Raw genomic sequence first — 12198 nt, forward strand, 5'->3', positions numbered from 1 at the left:
ACTCATCCAGCTTCCAGGGAAAATACTCCTTGGATGAACATTGTTGATTGCAATGCGTACTTGATAAAGGAAAATCTAGAAACCTTCTTAAAATAAACAAATACTTACAACTTCCTGCATAATAACCTGAATTCCATACATTATTTGCAGTAATAGAGCTATCTGTTTCGAAACGCCCAATTCTTTAATTTAATAGGAATCTTATAATTTATTCCCATTATGATACACATACTAGGAAAGCACAGAGAAATGGGATCAACCCCCAAATTTCAGAGTGTACTTGGCACATCTAAGTCATAGCCTGGGAGCTTTTCAGAAAGTACTTTGATACATGCTCATGAATGTCATAAAATATGCTCAGATCTGTGGAAATACTTTCATCAAAGGGAAATAAAGATTAGCAAACTTGCACTAAGTAAATGACCTATGCAGCAACTTCCAGTAAATCCCAGCTCAGCCTCTCCTACCCCAGGGCCAGCCAAAAGGCCATCCTTCCTTGTACTCAGCTGGCCTCTATTCCCCAAAGTCAGAGGCACACATGGACAGGGAGCTGAAGGAGTTGGGTACACAGGGAACTGAGGGCATCAGGTTTACAGGGAGCTGAGGAAATCCCGCAGACTCTCATTAGTGCAGTGTCAACATCAGACTCTGATGCAATACAGGCACCACTGGCAGGCATCGAGCTGCAGAGAAAGTGGGAAGCAAGGAAGCCCCCAGCTGCACAAGCAAGCAGAGACATGGAAAACAAGGCACATGCAGTAAGAGACAGAACTGGATTTGTTTAGTCCTGAGGGGAACCTGAGTTTTGAGGGGAACCTGATCATAGTCCTGCAAGTCTTCCATCAGGAAAAAGGTGAATGGATTTAGACCTGACCAAAAGAGATTCACATCAGACAATCCACAGCATTTTTAAAACTTAAGGATACTCCAGACTGCCCAGGGAACTTATCACATTCATAGAATCATAGAACATCCTGAGTTGGAAGTGACCCACGCGGATCATCCAGTCCAAACCCTGGCCCTGCACAGGCACCACAACAGTCCCGCCCTGCGCCTGAGAGCGTTGTCCACATGCTCCTTGAGCTCTGGTAGCCTTGGGGCCACAACCATTGCTCTGGAGAGCCATTTCATCAACACATCCATGAGGTTTGAGAAAGTTCCTAGAAACAACACAGGTTCAGCTGCCTTGAAGCTGGAAGATGAAGGAGATCTCTTAAAGCTCATGCCAGTACTCTTTTCCATGGTTCAGTACATGCTGCATCCTGGATAACGTATGTGACACAGGTACACAGATCCCCATGGTGGAAACCACCTGTGTGACTCCTAAAGAAGCAGATCAGGCCAGTGCTTTGTCCTTCATGGAAGGAAGTGACACAACATACAGGAAATTCTCCTCCCAAGCATGGACCCTCCCTCACCCCCACTTGCCTTCCCAGAGGCCACGTTCTGCTCTCTGGAACGGAGTGTTGCACTCCCATCCTGCCCATCCCCGTGGCCTTCAGATCTCAACACTGCCACAGCCATCCCATGCCAGGGGACATACAAACCTGGCAAGGGATGAGCAACTCAGCATTTTGTATGTAATTCTCCACATGAAAGAGCAACTTATTTTAACTTGTTTTAAATTAGAGTCATAGAATCCCAAAATGGTTTGGGTTGGAAGGTACCTTAAGGCTCATCCAGTTCTAACCCCCTGCCTTGGGCAGCGACATCTTCCACTAGACCAGGTTGCTCCAAGCTCCATCCAAACTGAGAATTAAAGTATCTGCATTTCCAATTTCTGGTCAAGGCAAAACAAGAGCCCTCTCCATTATTTCTCCTTCCTCTATTGCCAGTTACCAGCAAGGAAATTCCCCTTCATACCTCACCCTGTATCACCCAAAACCAATTTGGATTGATGGAGGCAAAACTGACCCATTTTAAAGCTGCCCTTTTCTTAGGTTAAATCTTCTGCTAGCGAAACCACTTTGTGGAATTGGTGACTGTTAACACAAATGCCAGGTTTGCAACATATTTGTTCAGCAAGCCTGGTTTTTCTGGGTGGCCTGCTTAAGGTTTTGCACAAAGCCCCAGGTGGTTTTGAACCTGCACAGAGCATCGGGGTTTCTTGTGCTTCATCTTCACAAAAGATCACAACGAATCACTTTGCTGTAGAGGAAATGCCACCCTGTAATGAGAGTTATTGCTAATGATACTGAAAGCTTTCATTTTACACCCTGAGTGCCATTTTCTTCAGATTTTTTGATGTTAAAGAATAGAATAGGGTGATAATTTTTCTATTTTGAAAAAATTTTTAAAAAGTGAGAAGGAAACCCTTATGCAATCAAGTTTATCTTTTGCAGAGCCATTTTAAGGGCAGCACCTACTCTAAATACACCAACCTCAGCACTCAAAAGAGTCCTCAATGAGCCCCTAGAATCACAGAACCTCCCGAGCTGGAAGAGATCCACGAGGACCATCCAAGTCCAAATCAGTCTTTTAGTGCCCTTTGTACATAGCTTATGGTTTGCTTTATTCTGCCACACTCTGCAAACGTGGTCTTGAGAAGACCAAACATGGTCTTGGCAGAGTTTGTTTGGTTCAGTCCGATGTTCGAATTTACACATTTACTAGCCATAAATTAGTAATAAAAACACCAGAATTATCTTTCTGATGTCTTTGCTGACTTACAGCAAGTCTCCCACTTAAGTACACAGGGCTTTTTGTAGTCCCGTGTTTAGTGGGTCAAAAACGTGGGTACAGGATTTCTACAATGTAAAGCAAAAGTACCCAAACCACATTAAAAGGTTACCAGCTGTACTGAAGGACATTGGCAAAATTGTAATACTGCAAAATGTAGTCATAACTGAGATTGCGTTAATCTTCCATTTGCTGGAAAATGTTGTATTTTTACATGACTCCGCTCATCATTCTGAGGTATGGCAGGCAAACAGTTTTAACCCTTATTCGATTTTTCTGCTAATAGTTGCAGGGGAAAAAAGTTCAGAAAAAAGCAAAACAGGTCCTATTCTGAAACCACAGCAGTTTCAGCAGTTACCCAAGTGGTGCACCCAAACCACACCGAGGACTCACTTCAGCAAAAAGAGATGATGAACAAAATGGTTTACCACAGCAAGTGCTGTTACTTAGAGTGAGCTCCACCCATACAAAGGGCTTATCTAATTTCATACCCCACAGCAAACTTGAGTTTGGAGGGCTGAGATCTATATTTCAAAGCTAATACAACCTCACTGGTAGAATGCAAGCACAAAATTTGTCTTACTGAATTACAAGATATTGACAACGAAGTGAACCATTTAGAGTTGTCTCAATATTCTATGCTTCAATGCTGGGCCCAACTTTCTGCACAGAGGAGGATCTTCCTGAATGATGAGAAGCAGCATTTTTCCTGCCTTTGAAGCCTGGATGGATCAGGCTCATGGGCAAACAGGACAGAGTGGAAATGACACAACTTTAAACTTTCACTAAACAAGGGCTCCTTTCCAGGAAACTTTCTAAACTGAAAAATATCCTTTAAGAAGTCAGAGTTGTGCTGCAGAGGGTAAGGAGTGATAGGGTGAGTTAAGTCCATACCTGTGATTATACCTGAACATACAATCCCAGGGTTTCCACCTCTCCTGTCTTTCACGTGGCAGAAGTAGTGTCAGGTGCCTCCCAGCACATCTTTCTCTTGGCAGTTTGTCAAATTCACACCTAATTCCCAACTTACTCAGCATGTTTTCCACCATCCCGTTAGGATTATTCAGCTCCTCCAGCGATGCAGCGTAAAACCTTCATAAACTGAACTTTACAAACTCACAGAAAAATGATTACTAGTTTTCAAACTGTGCCTGAAGGTTAGTTACATTAAACCAAATTTTCTATAGAATACCCAGAGGTCTTTGTCTTCAACAGGGGCTATTTCTGCGCTGTATTTCAAACTCAACTATTTGATGATAATGTTCTTTGCAAAAAATCACAACATGTTTTTAGTAACAGAAGGGAGAAGTTTTCCCATGCAAAATCCCCTCAGAACTGTTTTTGCTTAATATTTGCAAAGTTTGCACCTTGAGTTCACTGAAAACTTTTGCTTAAGAGAAATATTCTGACAATCTACAAACTCCTTGAAAGGTGAGAAATCGTTACATGTTCAGCCCAACAATCTGCTCTGAAACGGCTTCTGAACAACCTCTTTCAACCATCAGTACTGAGATATCTTTACTGTGAGAGGTCAGCATAAACAAGAGAATCAAAGCGTGAATGGAATTTTTAGCTTGTGGCCAAGCAGGTGCTCCACCCATGAGTCACTTATCCTACACAACAAGGGATGCCTGTGTTCTACTGCAACTGTCAGGTCTTCTAGAAGGCATGAAAAATAAAAACACTTTTCCTGTCAGTCACAACTTTGAGGCTGATTTTCTCACTCTTGGCTGCAGATGAGGGGAAAAAAATAAAGGTAAACAGGCACCATGGTACTTGTTAATAACTCTGGGTGCTTAAAAAGTTCTAAGGAAACAGGTGTGTGGTATCACGCAGAAGTAAACATCCCAACACTCCTGTGATCTCACAATGAGTAAAGAACAGAACTCTGTACACCCTGCTCTAGACCAAATGATTGATCCCCACAACTTCAATGAATCTACATAATTTAGAGTTAAATCTAAATTAAATCAAGGGAATTATTTTACATTATTTTTTGCTGATTAACACAATCCTTTCTTTTGTTGCTAACTCCTGATGACATCCATTATACCTAACATGGCTTCTTTCTTTTAAAATTTATCTAACTAAATACATAGAGCAAATTTCTACATGGGGACACTGTACATGGTGCAAATCAAAAAACAAAGGTCCACAAAAACGTAATGTGTTTAAACACTAAGTATTCACAAGGCATCACTTTCTTTCAAGAACTGAATTCAGTAAATGTACAAGACTAAGCATTCAGACTTTGGCTGCATTTTTAAGCAAGATACCGAACAAATTGTAAAATCTTAATTTTGGTCTAGTGAGACACTGAAGACACATCTTAGGCAAACGAACTACTAAAACCCATTTATATGTCCGACTCAAAAAGCAGCAAAGAAAGATCTAAGCCTTCTTTACCTCACTGGAAAGTGTCAGCATGAGGTCAATGTGCACTGACGGTGCTCTGGGGCTGCCTTAAAGATGAAAAATAAGTCTAAAATTGCAAAAACAGTCAAACCATAAAATGCCTTAAATTTAGAGAAGTGACACATACAAAAAAGAACTATATTTATCGTTGACATGAAGGAGGAGGAAGCATCAAACACAAAGGAAGGGAGCAGCAGAAGCTGCACAAACATTGCCTGCACTGCCCTGAGCTGGGCCAGCAGCTGTTACACACAGAAGGAGCAAGAGGCTTCTGAAATGGTCCCAGGGGTACAAAAGACACCTCCAAAGAGTGAATCTAAAACTTTCAGTTGGACAATCCTGGTCCAGGGAAACCTGGAATATGTCTGCATATGGGTGATTATCTGGGTATCTACTCACTACAGCATTGAGGTCAAAGTGCCAGCAGAAGACGCTCTTTCAGGATCCCTCCATAACCGTGAGCACTTGAGTGGGCCAATCTATCTGCAATTTTCCTTGCAAGCTCCCTGCACCACAGGAACAGAACAGAAAGATGTTCTGGGACTTGGCTGGTAATTTTTCTTGCACTTCTAGCTTCCCTGGGGCTGACAACAACCTTCTGCAACCACACTTCTAAGAACAGGCAAAGCATGGCCACCCCAAATTAGGGAATTAGTGTTTCTGTAGATGATGGATTACAGCATCCAGCGCAGCTGTAAGTTTTCAATTGGTTCAATAAACACAATATTAAGATCCTGAAGACCTGTTAAGCTCTTAAACCCCTGCCCCTTTTTATTTTTTTAAGCCACCAACAGGTTCAGATATCATTTATCAACCAATTGGCAAGATGAAAAAATGGGAGTTGATCAGTCAGATTTTGCTTAAATCAGCCTTTTCTGTCTTTGTTGGTAGAACAACAAAATACACCTAGCAGTCTTGCAATTAGTGATTTGGTGAAATACTGAACCCTAATACCTTGACTGATTAAATTCATTATCAGTAACACCATTACTATTATTTTGTAATAATTTCTAGTCACTCATATTAAACACTGTGCAGACCTTTGTGCTTGCACTGAGGTCTGGAGCTCCACAGGACCAGGCCTCTCTGAGGGACCAGAGTCATGCTTCCTAACCCACAGCAGGCTACTGTCACCTATATTTTTCCAATACTTTAACATTTCAAAACCATAAAAAGTAATAAAAACACCGTGAGAACAGAACTGAAGCCCTTAACTCAAAAAAGTTAACACAGAGGTGTTAACCACTAACCTCTGAAATGCCAATATTCAGTTGCCATCACAGACCAGAGCTACAAAAAATAAATGGATCACAAAACAAAGCTGAAGTTTTTTTGACAAACTCCCCATGTGCAGTCTGGAATAGTAATTTACCAATGTAAATTATTTTAATACCTGTATTTCAAATAGCAGCTAAATAACTCCACTAATTTATTTCTTATATAGGATGAATTCAATATGTTATTCCTTTAAATTTACTCAGAGTGGTTGTGGAGTGCTCATCCCTGGAACTGTTCAAGGCCAGTTTGGATGCGGTTTGAAACAACCTGGTCTAGTGGAAGGTGTTCCTGCCCAAGGCAGGCGTGGTTAGAACTGGATGGTCTTTAAATGCCCCTTCCAAAACGAATGAGTCTGAGATTCTATGATTCTATACATTCCAAGTTACATTGTATTTTTCTGCTATTTATATATTAGCACCCCAATGAAAAATGGAATTTTTTAAGTGCATTAAGCATTTAAGAAGTTCACTATTAATATAATATTCACTACCTCTATTAATCACTAATATACAATAACATAATATAAATTATAACATTTACACAAGCTAAAAAAAGGTAGAGTGTTAAAGTAATTGCGTTTGTTAAAGAATCATTGCAAGAAAGCAGCACACTGAAATTGAAAAGCGTATTTTCTTCCTGTGCTTTTAGGACTTCCATTCTTTCAAGGTTAAAAGGGTGAAAACCACTATATGCAAGCAATAAAAATTTAGAAGAGGTCAAAGGTTTCACACTGCTCTGTGGTGAAGGTTCTTCCACTAATATCACAAAATCCCAGAATGGTTTGGGTGGGAAGGACCTTAAAGCTCATCCAGTAACAGCCCCTGCCACGGGCAGGGACACCTTCCACTAGACCAGGGTGCTCCAAGCCCTGTCCAACCTGGCCTGGGACACTGCCAGGGATGGGGCAGCCACAGCTTCTCTGGGCAGCCTGTGCCAGGGCCTGACCACCCTCACAGGGAAGAATTTCTTTCCAACATCCCATCTAACTCTACTCTCTGTCAGTGTGACGCCATTCCCCCTTGTCCTGTCACTCCAGGCTCTTGTAAATAGTCTCTTTCCATCTTTCCTGTGGGCTCCCTTCAGGTACTGGAGTGCCACAGTTAGGTCACCCCAAAGATTTTCCTTTTCAGGTTGAACAATCCCAATTCTCTCAGCCTTTCCTCATAGCAGAGCTGCTCCATCTCTCTGATCATCTTTGTGCTTTGTGCAGACTCACTCCAACAGGTTCATGTCCCACCTCTGCTGGGCACCCAAGAGGTGGATACTTTTTTGGTCCTTGAGCTTGAGGACTCATCACAAAAGCTCTTCTTCCTGAGAGTCTCGACCCCTGCGTCTTGGGTGATTCTGAATGATTCAAGCATCCTCCACTGCTCCTCAGTAAACACTGCCTGCCCACTATGCTCAAGTTTCTTTCTAAATACTTCTCTTAACTTGGAATCATGTTTCTGCAGCAAGGTAAGAGTGCTGCCAATGCAAGTCATGGGTCACAGAGGGTGCCAGTTTGGACGCTTTAAGGTGACTTTTGCATGAGAAGCCATTTTGAACCTACTGCCAGTTCTAGGGTTCTCCATGCATCCGGAAATTTGGGTACTTCATCCATCACTCCTGGAATCAGGATTAAGGCAGAATCACATTCATCCAAGAACTTGTTGGTGGCAAAAATTCTCTGAGCTTCTCTGGCAACCATGCGCACCTGAACCATCATTAGTTGAGCAGGGCCAGTAACATTTGTTTGGAGGATGCCAATTAGTACCTGGTGACACCAACTATATCCCATCATTTTAGTACCATGCAGGAATACTGAGTGGTGGATAAGGAGCACGGGTCACTGAATGCACCAGCAGCCTTAAAGGCATTAAACCATCTCTCTGGCATTTGGCTGTGTGAGTTAACTCTCCCATTCCTAAGGAGGCCTACAGGAACACTCAGTGGTAAAACCCAAGACAATGCAAAGCATCATTGGGAACTGATTGTATCCTACAACTTGGTGTGCCTTGTCCCATTGGAAGCCAGGTCACACACTCCTGTTGTGGTGCTAACTTTATGGGGAAGGAACTCTTGTGTCTGAAAGGGCCCACAAAAGGCAGGAACAGCATCACACAGTTCAATGCCTGTGTCTTCTCCTCACATCCTTAATGCACAGCATCAGTAAGGCAGGGCACTACCTTCTGTACTAGGAGGGGTCAAGTGCTGCTCGTCCTACCTAGGATATAGAGTTGCTTCCTTCAGGAACTCAAGGGCCTGACTAGGAGTCCAGAGCATAGAGAGTAATGTGTCAGATGCTTGTCAGTAGTGGTTAATCTCACTGGTTAACAGCGCTGCTATAACCGCAATGTGGAATGCATGGGGCTGCACTGAAAGGAAGTGGTAAGGGTGGGGCATAAGCACTAGGTCCCACGATCAAAGCACTAGAGCATTTTACTTATAACCCAATCACTGACACCCACACAGCAACTTCCTGTACTTTAAAAAAAAAAAGAAAAAAAAAAATCTCTTTCTCTCGTTCTGTAATCAACAACTTTTACCTAGAAACTAGTTAGCAGCGAACTCTGACTGATTTCAATCTGCAGCTCACAGCAGAAAACATAATTTTTAATCTGTGAGAACTTACAAGAGCCATTTTAACTGACAGGTTTCAGTCTACCAGTTCTTTCAGACTTTTTATCGTTAATTACACACAAGTCCCATAAACCCTGAGAAGCTGCGTAAGAAATATAAAGTGACCAGAAGTCTGGTAGTGCTGAACACCACAGGCAGTCTTCTGCCAGAAAATAAAATGTACTTATAAATCTGCAAAACTCAGCTATACTTTAGGGGAGTTTGAGAAAATAATGTGCAGTGGAATGTAGACCCTTGCCACAGGGCACCTTTGTTTAAGAATGTTGAGATACTTCACTATTATTTGCTTTCTGTTTATCACAGCTCATTACACAAAGCACTGGAATTTCTTTGGTGCTTTTTGAGCATCATTCAAGATATAACCAATAAATACACAAAACATTCCACTCCTCTCCAAAGAAACCTGCAAGTTCTCCAGTAGCACCTGGTGAACATCAAATTACTCCAGCCAAGTCCTAGGGAAGCCCTACGAAACCTAATGTCCATCAGGAACTTCATGGATATGAATACCTTCCTGAAGAAAAATAACATGCACGCACTCTCTTGGGGATTTTCATTAGAAGAGTCTTGTCAGAAGAGCTAAAGAACTTTTTCTTGGCTGATCTTCCTCAACCTAAAGAGAACCTTAAACCATGTATGGGACAGAGATGGTGATTTTCTGAATCTTTTCATGAAACAGTGGAGTGGGCTGAACTGTAAGAAACTGTAATATCACAAACTGTTTGTCTCTTTAATCCATTTGAAGTACATGGGGGGATGGAGAATTCACATGTGGCCCGTGAAGATTGCAAAGAGTGCCTATGCCAGGCTATAGAGAAGCAGTGAGAGGCTTTTAGAGACTTGTGGCGAAGAAAGCCTTTGTGTTCAGGCCAAAATAACTCATCCTTAAAAAGATTAATAACCCCATGCAATGGCCCATGTCTGGCAGTGTGAAGGAACTGTGAGATTTTTCATGGAAGAGATGTTTTACACCACAGCAGATTGTTTCTTTCCGGGCGGGTCTGCTGTTGGTGGCAGTTTGGGAACCACGTGAAGCAGAAGAAACCCTTTTTTTCCTTAAGCATAACAAAGAGACTTTTCAAGAACTGCAACACTGACCAAAATCCCATGTTCTGCTTCCTTTGTGCGAGTTGGGTAAAAGGAGGGAAGTGCTGGAAGAGAGGGGAGGTTTGCTTGAATTTCTTGTTATTTCCTTTTACTTTTAATTCTGTTGGTAATAAACTTTTTCTTTGTACAGCAACTGTTTAAGTTTGAACCTGTTTTGCCTCGCAGCTCTCTAGTTTTCCTCAATATTTTCTTATTTTCCCCTTATGAAAAATAACAGATTTCGTGTGCTTGACGCTCAGCTGCTTCAAACCACGACAAACAGCATGGTGGAGCTTTGAGGGACACTGGTATCTAGGTTTGCTGCTTCTGGAGCACCTTCTCCTTGCTATTCTCTGTTGGGATTCACTGAGTTATTAACCTTCCTCCAATTCTCTTTAAAGATTCTGCACTTAACCTCTGAATAGTTATACTGAAAAAACGCTCAATAGAGCATTTCACCATAGAAACAAACACGAGATTTCTCTTGAACCAAGCAAGGATCAGATTAGGACTTTGAAATGTCTAAAAGATCTTGACAGACTGGTCAAAAATAGAGTAAGAAAGAAGGAAATTATCTATGATGAACAAAACAAGTATAAGGCTGAGATTCTACCCAAGATACAACCCTAATTAAATAATCTCATGGTTGTCATACCCTCTCTTAATCTCAGTATTCAAGAAGGGAAAGATATGGATCTGAAAGGTGCCTAATCCACGCCACACAAAAAGGGTTTGCCTATCCCTGCCTGATATTACCAACCAGAGAGAGTTGTGAACTGAACTATCTGCTAATACACTCAGATCACAGCTGCTCCTCAATGTTCCAGCTGTGAAAAACCCAAACACTAACTAAAAACAAACAAACCAACCAAAACAACCAACCCATTTTCACTTTACAAGCAGCCAGCAAACAGGTCAGGATGTGTAGGACCAGACCTGATGACCCACTGCAATCCTGCTGCTGACAACCCTGGCAGACACAGACGAGTTTCTCTAAATGCTGGGTGAAGACTGCGTCCAGAGCCTGGACACGAGAGCAGCTCCCCTGAACCACAAACTCCTTTTAAAGGTCTTTCCAGGTACATCTGAAGGCCTTTTGCTCTGACCATCACTAGATGGTAAACAGAGGTTGTGTCCAAAAAGCTCCGTTTCAGGACCCAGTGCTCTACAACTTCCTCCTGAAGGACTTGGATGTGGGACTGGAAGGCAGACTAAGTAAGTTTGGTGATGACACACAGCTGGGAGGAGCTGTTGACTCCCTTGAAGGCAGAGATGTGCTGCAGAGAGATCTTGACAAAGGAAAGGGCTGGCCAATCCCCAGCTTAACACGTCAGGCACCGGATCCTGTGCCAGGGCAGCCCCGGATGCATGGACAGACTGGGGAACGAGAGGCTGCAGACCAGCCACGTGGAAAGGGAGCTGGGGGTCCTTGGCTGGCAGCAAGCTGGATATGAGCCACCAGTGTGCCCTTGCAGCCCTCAGTGTCACCACGTCCTGGAGGGCACCAGGCCCAGCATCACCAGCCAGGCAAGGGAGGGGATTCTCCTGCTCTGCTCTGCACTGCGGTGGCCACACCTTGAGTGCTGGGGGCACTTTGGGCACCACAAGATCAGAAGGATCTAAAGCTGTTGGACAGTGTCCAAAGGACAGACACAGGGATGGGGAAGAGTCTGAGGAGCGGCTGAGGGCACTTGGCTTGTTCAGCTGGAGCAGAGGAGACTGAAGGGAGACTCCTCAAGGGGCTGCAGCTCCTCCCGAGGGTCTGCAGAGGGGCAGGAGCTGAGCTCTGCTCTGGGACAGGGACAGGACCCAGGGAACAGCTGGAGCTGTGTCAGGGGGCTGGGATGGTTGCCAGGAAAAGGTTCTTTCCCCAGACGGTGGTGGGGCACTGAACAGGCTCCCCAGGGCAGGGGTCACAGCCCAAAGGCTGCCAGAGCTCAAGAAGTGCTTGGGCAATGCTTTCAGACAGAGGATGAGATGGCTGGGGTGTCCTGTGCAGGGCCAGGAGTTTGCCTCCATGATCCTTGTGGGTCCCTTCCAACTCAGGACATGCCATGATTTTAAGTGTTTCCCTGATCCTGTGCTCAGCTCCAAGGGTTTGCTCTGCCTTTGTTTTCATGA

At 43.3% G+C, this 12198-nt stretch overlaps 1 protein-coding gene across 3 annotated transcripts in view; it reads right to left on the bottom strand.

Annotated features, from left to right (window-relative positions):
* EPS15L1 (epidermal growth factor receptor pathway substrate 15 like 1) overlaps positions 1–12198 on the bottom strand; it is a 50219-nt gene that overhangs the window by 11001 nt on the left and 27020 nt on the right. The gene's annotated exons all lie outside the window — the stretch shown is intronic.

Source organism: Corvus cornix, chromosome 28, assembly GCF_000738735.6.
Source record: "Corvus cornix cornix isolate S_Up_H32 chromosome 28, ASM73873v5, whole genome shotgun sequence".
Lineage (NCBI taxonomy): Eukaryota > Metazoa > Chordata > Aves > Passeriformes > Corvidae > Corvus > Corvus cornix.